Raw genomic sequence first — 8,199 nt, forward strand, 5'->3', positions numbered from 1 at the left:
GAGCTCGGTAAAATCTTGTTTCTTGTGTTTATTAACAGGCGATCACAAAACTTAACAGGTCTCTCCAGGCTGTTTATAAAAGGTTAATCTTTGCAATCTGGTACATTTCTTTCTTCTGATGGTACAAACAAGGCCTTGTGGCACACTTCATGTCTGATGCACAAAATGGCCCTGAACTACGCAGTTCTTTTATCTTTATACTTATTTTTACTCAATTAACAGTAGACACGTATATTATTTTTCTTAATGACTCAATGACCTATCACCTCTGTGATGCACTGCGTCATTTTCTATCTAATCACTTACTATTACTCAAAAACTTCTAGGAGAAGAACATGAAGAAGAAAGAAGAAGGGACAAGGGACAGCACCCTAAATCCTCCATCTTGTCTCCTGTTCTCTAAACTAACTTTTTCTAACCCAGTGATTAAAAAAACTTTCTAATTTACACACTTACGGTTTTAGCTTTTTCTATCTAACTTTAACATTTGTTTTCATGTATCACCATGAAAACATGCTCATGAATTTCATATTATATGAAATTCAGTGTTTTTCTGGATCTTATAACTAAGTATCAGAAACAAGGGCACACACTCTGTATTCCAGACTCCAACAGTGACGATGTGAAGAGAAGTCACCCTTTGTCTCAAGGCTGGCAATCCCATGGTGTGGAGTCTCTACATGGTGCTGTGACCACTGTCATGTCTGCAGTGCTGAAGTGCTGTCAGCAGTCTGTTTCACCAGGCAATCAGCTCTCCCCACTGGATCTCCACTGCACAGGCACTGAAGAGTCACCCCTTTGACAGATTAAGGCTGTCTTTCATTCTTGCTTTTCAGCCGCAGGTCTGAGTGGCTGCAGCTCATCCCCCTCAGGGAACGCTAACATTTGACACCTTCATAAAAATGGCACTGCACTCTACAGCAAAAGAAATGTTCCTATTTTCAGTCCTACTCCTTCTCACTGAAAAGGCAGGGCTGTTGACACACAAAGGCAAACATAAGTGATATACACATGTTAATTATTCCTTTGCTCACTTCTCTTTTTCTCAGAAATTCTCTTACAGTATTACATTTTTAGTCTCAGTAATGTTTGATGCCAAATCTGATATGGATCTGTGGTATGACTTGTATACTAATGCTTGGTCCAGATCATGTCATTGGTATTTCTCCTCTTCATTGCAAAACAACATAGTATACTTACATTTTCACTTGAGCACTTAAATGACCTGTCATTTCTGCCTTGAAAATCTTTTTCAAGTGGGGCTAGACCTTTTTCTGGAACATTAGCTTTCAATCTAAACCCTTCCTTAAGACCAACTGCTTCCCTTTCATGCTGAAAATACATCATTCAACACTTCTCTTTCTACAAAGAGCATTTTTGGTCTCCAGAACTGAAAAAATGTCAAGTGAATAAAATCATGGGTCTCATACACAGCCCTTCAATGGTTAAGTAGAGATAATTCTTTAGTGTGCTGACTTCATCCCTTTGGGCATCCCCTCAGACATTTGGTGCACTCTGACTTTCCTTTTTCTGATGCAATGCAGCCAGTGTTATTGAAACACTCCATCGCTGATTTACTAATTAGCCTTTATTACCAGAATTGGTCTGACCTTATCTGCATTCAGTACTATTCTTACTGGCTCTGTTCCTCCAGAGCATTCTCATCTATTCCCATGTACAATACATATTCAGGAGCTTGTTTGGGTTATGAGTCAGAAGATAAGCCCGTCTCCCAGTCTCCAGCTGGAGCTCCTGAAGCTTAGCTGTGATCGGCAATATTCTTTACAGTAATTGTTATTTTTTTACAAGGTGGTTTGAGGGATCAATATCTAAAAGCAGTAGACATATTATTATAATTTGCTTGACATTTGTTACCAAAACTATAGACTATACAAAAAATTTTGCAGACATAGAAGTGCATATCCTGAATATTTTTTCCTGCTGTTGGGCACAGGGTGAGTGTCAAGAGTCTCCAGCATGAGGTGAACAGTGTTTGGAGGTTAGGTAAGGTTTTTTCTGCCATGTACTTCTTGGTCTGACAAGGATCATGAAGGCTGGTGGGAAGCTGCTGTCCTACCTTTTACTTCCTCAGCAGCTGTGCCAACAGTGCCATGACATAATAATAATAATGTCATAATAATGACATAAATAATCAAGATAACAATAACTTAAACCAAGCACTAACCAACCCAGGAAGCCTCTCTGATGGAGTGGGTATGCTGCAGCCTCCCACAAACATGCTTGTTTGCTCACCAGCCTCAGGTGGTGTGCAGGAAGTCTGGCCAAAGCTTCGTTCACCAGCAAACAGCAAGGTCACACCAGATTATGGATTCATTTAGCTGAAAGGCTAGGGAAGCCAAGGAGTCTGGCCAACAAGAACGCGGGTGCTATCACAAGAGTTTTGTGCAGAGCATGTGGGAGACTGCTGGTGCTTGGAAATTTCAAACAGGCAGAAGAGCAGAGTGTTTCTCTGAGAGGGTCTGATTTGTTAATTCCGTAGAACTCGTCTGATTTGTTCACAGATCTGAGCCTGCTGCCTTAGTGGACCAGCAGCACCCTAAACAGTTCAGGGCCAAAGCATGAGGAATTATGTCTTGGTAAATTGCTATTCCCACCCTGCACTTCACTAATGTCACCACATTAGTGTGGTAGCTTGTCAATGTTAATGTTTTGCTGCCCAGACCAAAAGTAGGAGGAATGCCCTGCATTATATGACTGTGACTACATTACTCTGATCACAACATGATTTAACGCAGAGATTTGGGAAAGAATTGCTGTAAGACACATTTTTGCAGTGGAAAAGGAAGAATTTCCCACAAAGTGGGAAGTACTTCTTCCAAAAGGCTCTCTGCCTTTGGCTTCCCCTTCCCCCCCATGAGACAGATGCACTTAACACTGTTTATTATGCTCAGCATATTTTTAAGCACAATGCGTAATACTTCTAACACAACACCACGGATAAACTTGTGTCATGTTGTCTCCCACGTCTGTAATACGGACAGAGAAGACAACTGGTGCATGGACTATACTGTAAGCAAAGAGGAAAATCATTTCCTTGTGAAGCATTGTTAAATACTGACAGCATATAATTGCAGTTTTGAGCAGGCTAGAGCATATTGTAGTATTTGGAAGAACACCTGGAATTTTCCCCACAGATTTTGTCCTAAGAGAAGATGGTGCTGTCATTATTCATTCTCTTTATAAAGCTATAGCAATTTGGCAGTCAGTCCCTCAGTTAAGGGAGAAGGGGACTGTGGTCTTTACTCAGATGTAGCCATTTTTCAGGAAAATACAGCTGACAAAGACAGAAGACTTTTCAAAGAGTACACAAATCAGGGTCAGGAAAAAACCCAGAAGTGCTCCCAACAGTGAAATCTAAACTCCTCAGATGAAGAAAGCAATCTTGTGGTTGTGACCAATATCCTATTCCAAAGCAGAGGCCTTTGAAAATAGATGAATTTATTAATTCTTTTGGCAAAACTATTTTCTTTTGATTGTGATGGAACAACTAAAAAACTGCAAGAGGCTGGCTAAAAAAAGAGAAAGTAAAATTGAGAACTAAATGCAGTATTAGATGGTGGGAAATGCCATCACCTGCAACAGCAGCATCCAGAAATGGCAGACTGGGAGGCTCCATCCAAAATCTTAAAACACTCAAAAGGCACACTCAGCTTCCCAGAGACATAAAGCAATCATCTATTTTTTGAGTGAGAGTACTCAAAAAAAGAGAACAAGAGACTGATCAAATTATAATGAAGGCAAAAGCACTGACTTGAGCAAGGAGCAGCTTTAAAACATGAAATAGTTATTGCTAGATTCCTAATCAGGATGAAAGGAAATGGCATTCAAAGGAAAATTACCAAAGCGGCCATATAACTCCAGAATGACTTGGGCAAGTCTAGTATACAACCTTCCATTTGAGGACAGAACAAAGATAAGATACAAAAACCAGCTGCTGCCAGAATATGTGGTGGCATAAAGAGGAAAAACATGCCCAAATAGAGAAAAAAGAAACTGGAAACCCTCTGAATGTCATGAGGAAAAAAAGTCTACAAAAAAGGGAAACAAAGGAACAAAACCACAAAAACAAGCAGGCATCCAAGGAGTGACAACTTGCACATACATGAGCTCAGTGTAGCACAAAGGAAACCACCAATCACAAAACACACAAATGAACAGATGTCTGTAGATCTCAGTGTGGCAGTAGATGCAAGAGAAGGGCCAGAACCATGGGCCAGAACCACCAGAATACTTAAGGTTGGAAGGGTACTCTGGAATTTATCTTGTCCAATCCCCCTGCCAAGGGGTCTGGAAAGTTAGTCAATTACCATATGTTTGGATTTTTATTTTCTGATGGGCAAGAGTATCTTCCAGACCGGTTATATGTGATAATAGATTAAAGAGTTTGGCTACTATAGGAGCTGCTGCCATGACATGAGCCAAACAACTGACAACAGGAGCCTCAAAGATAATGGAAAAGCAGATCATGTCGTCACAGAAGCCAATGGCTGGATGAGCAGCATGGTACTTCCTTAGAAATCAGACAAGCTATTTCCCAGAGACCCTTAATGCTTCAAACAAAGTAATAAAAAGACGACATCAAAGGTCTGCAAAAGGAGACATATAAACTAAGTTGACAACAGCAAAACATGTTGGCAACAAGCGCAAACAATGGATATTAATAAATGTCATTAGAGCTACTTTACTATATTTGGTGCGTCACTAAGTTGATAGAAATGGCAAAGAATGACATTTGGGGTAAAAACTGAGGGCAACTTCCAATGTTACCAGAAAGATATATAAACAAAATTCCTAGGAAGTCACATCATAGCAGATGATGTTCTGACAGCATAGATGCAGTCACTGGGGGAAGGCTGATGCAAATCATGGCAGGAATCCCCACTGTCATTTGTGACCATTCAAGGATGCAGGACTGCAGTTTTAAGTGGTGTCACTGAGCCACTGACCACATAAGGTTTGTGACCTGGTCTTGGGAAGGCAGAAGTAAGAAAACTCAAATCCACTCTAAATGGATTCAGTCAGTTTACAGACTATTAACTAGCCAAACTAACTTTCCGTCTTTCCACAGAATCTTTAGGTGAAAGTAAACTTAGTAACTTTAGTAACTTTCATGGTTACTATTAGAGAAATTACCCGTATGGTTACTTTGATGTAGCATAGTTATGTCACATCTCAGACATTAATTACCCACCCAAAAATATTGGCATGTGTACAGAAAAATGTCATAGAGAAGACACCTACTTCAGAAGTGGCAGTAGTTGCCTTTTGTATTGAAGGCCACACTGAAACAGGGGCTTTCAGGACCATGTACATGTGAAAAATACATAAAAAATATGTTCAGCTTGTCCAAGCACTGTAAACCTTCAAAGAGGTGACCATGAATGACAAGCCTTAAAAAGAAGACCTTACTGGAAGCTTCTGGAACCTTTCATCACATGCTATTAATACTGCAGAGCTGGCACTTGTGGGAATGCAACATTGGTGGCTGGGTTCTTCTTCTCTCTTGGACTGAGATTGATAAGAAAGAGGCTGTTTTCTCATGTTCAGACTTGGTTGTTAATTCTTCTCTTATCTATATTACATGTACTGAGATAGAAAGGTGCAAAATGGATAACAAAGAATTTCTTCAAGGCTTTTTATATGTCTGTTTACCCAATTAATAAATGCCAAGTAAATTATTTTTCTTTGTGACCCAATGACCCAACACCTGTGTGCTGCACTGCAGCACTTTTTATCCGATCATTTATTACTACCCAAAGCCCCCTAGAATAAGAACATGAAGAAGAAAGAAGAAGGAAGAAGAGACAACACCCTAAATGCTCCATCTTATATTTTGTTTTTTAAAAGAGCTTAAACTTTAAATTCTAACTTTTTTACCTAGTGACTTAAGAAAACTCTCTAACTTACACTCACACTCCTAGTTTTTCTGTTTAACAGTTGTTTCCATCGTGTTATATGAAATTCAGTGCTTTCTTGGATGTCAGAGCCAGGTATCATAGATAAGGGCAGACACTGTGCCTCTGGCTCCAACATCTCCTCCTTCTTTCTGTTTGAACTAAGAACACTTCCTTAGCAGCCCTGTCTATCATCTGTTGGATCAAATGAAGTAGACAAGGTATAAACACCAGGAGAATTATGATAACAATAAATATGAATATACTTGTTATTGTAAGTTCTCTCTATGATGGTATAAAATTCAACTATCTAAAAAAACCATTCAACCATGACCTTTTTTAAACTTTGAGTTTGGGTATTTCTTTCACTGATGTCTATGCATTAATAAGAAGAAATCGATTGCTACTCTGTTTTGCAAAGTGGCATGTCTCACTTTGAACATCAGTTAACCAACCACTCAAAGCAAGAGAGGTGGACCGAGATTGCTTGTGTAACAAGTAGCTTAATTTGTTTAATTGTTTCAAGGCTTCTGCTGAAGCTACTTGGCGGTGAAAGGAGAGTTGCTATGAATCTCTGTATGAAGTTCCATGAGTAAACTCATCGCAATCAGGTGTGTATTGACTGACAAACTTCTTCGCTCTGTGACTCCCCTCTCTTATCATTTTTATGCTGGGTGTCAGCAGAGTTTCCCATTGCTACATGGACCATCACTGACCTTTGATGGAATGGTGAGCTAAACTCTATCTCTAGAAATGAGAAAATCTCTATTTTTTGGTAATCGCAATGGCTGGACCATGGTTGGGTGGTATGCCAAAGACTGATGTGAAGTTACACCAAGATGTCACCTCTTGTATAAAGCATGTTTTGGAGTGACATCTATAATTTTATCTTTGTTCTGCTTTAACAGAGAAAAATTGAATGTTATACACAACTCCATTCTTACTGAGACAAGGATTTCTAATTCTCGGGGCTCTTAGGATACCTCATGGAGGAATTTGATTTAGATATTTTATCCATTAGTAAGATTTAAAATGAACCATGAAAGTTTCTGGAGGGATTTTTTTTGTAATAGGCCATCCACTCATTGGCATGTTTATCAAACGAGTCAAGAATGGCTTTTCTGGATTTGAGTGAGTCAAGCAGATGGTGCCCAGGCCTGATGCATTGGCCAGAGTCACTTAACCATTTTGTTTTGAGTCAGTCAAAAGAAGTGATGCAGGTAAGATAGCATCACTTAAAGTGATAACAAAGTGATAAGGCACAAGGATGATACATGATTTAGTTTCATGTTCAATGGCTGTATCTCTTCCACGAGATTCTGCATCTTAACACGATTCACACCATGATTTTACAAACAAGGTGTTACCATATTAATAATTTCCCACACTTTTACATGAAACCCAAAGTTCACTGCTTCTGCATGTGGGATAAAAGCTGTTGGCTGTCAACTGTGGTCTTGATGCAGTTCATGTCTGTGTGCTCACTTCTCTGCTCCTGGGGTCATCCGCTTGTTTCTGCAGCCAATAAGTTTCCATATTCTTCACTAGGAAGTTACTTCTGCCTTGAACCTGTGGCTACACAAGGATACCTTTTCCTCCAGGTTATTAATTAAAATGGACTTCTAATCTGTCTTGTTTCTGGATTTTTCACCAGCACCAAAGGATCTTCCCCCAACTTCTCCTGAGAACCGTTAGAAAAATACCTGATAATTGGTGGAGCTTGTTCTGTAAAAGAACTGTTCAGAAAGAACTGTTCAGAAAATTTACAATATATATAAGACTTTCACGTTTTTCTCGAGAATGTAAAATATATAGGGTTTTTGTTCTTCTGAGGCGTAGCCTCTGCTTCACCCCCTTTTTTGTAGTTAAAGATAAGTTATTTGTTTTCTTGTTATGAACATGAAAAACCATCAAAGTAAAATACATGCACATGTATACATGTTGTAAATAACATTTTTACAGTAATTAGGAACTTGCTAAGAAGATGCATAATTGATATTATGTGATACTATAATAATTGATGAATATGTGATATAAGATCTAAATGATCTATGGTATAGATTACTGAATGTACTAAATGTACTATCATCCCAGAGTCTGCACCAATTGAAAAATCAATGATGAATTGGAAAATTATGTCTGGATAACAATTCTCCAAGCTCACTGTAAAGATCCAGCTGCTGTATTAATTTATTGATTTCCAAGTCAGACTGACTTGAATATTGTTTTGATGCAGAAAACATCTTGGTTTATTGGTAAATTCTCCATCTAGGTAAAGTCAAGG

Source organism: Cyanistes caeruleus, chromosome Z, assembly GCF_971803275.1.
Source record: "Cyanistes caeruleus chromosome Z, bCyaCae1.hap1.1, whole genome shotgun sequence".
NCBI lineage: Eukaryota > Metazoa > Chordata > Aves > Passeriformes > Paridae > Cyanistes > Cyanistes caeruleus.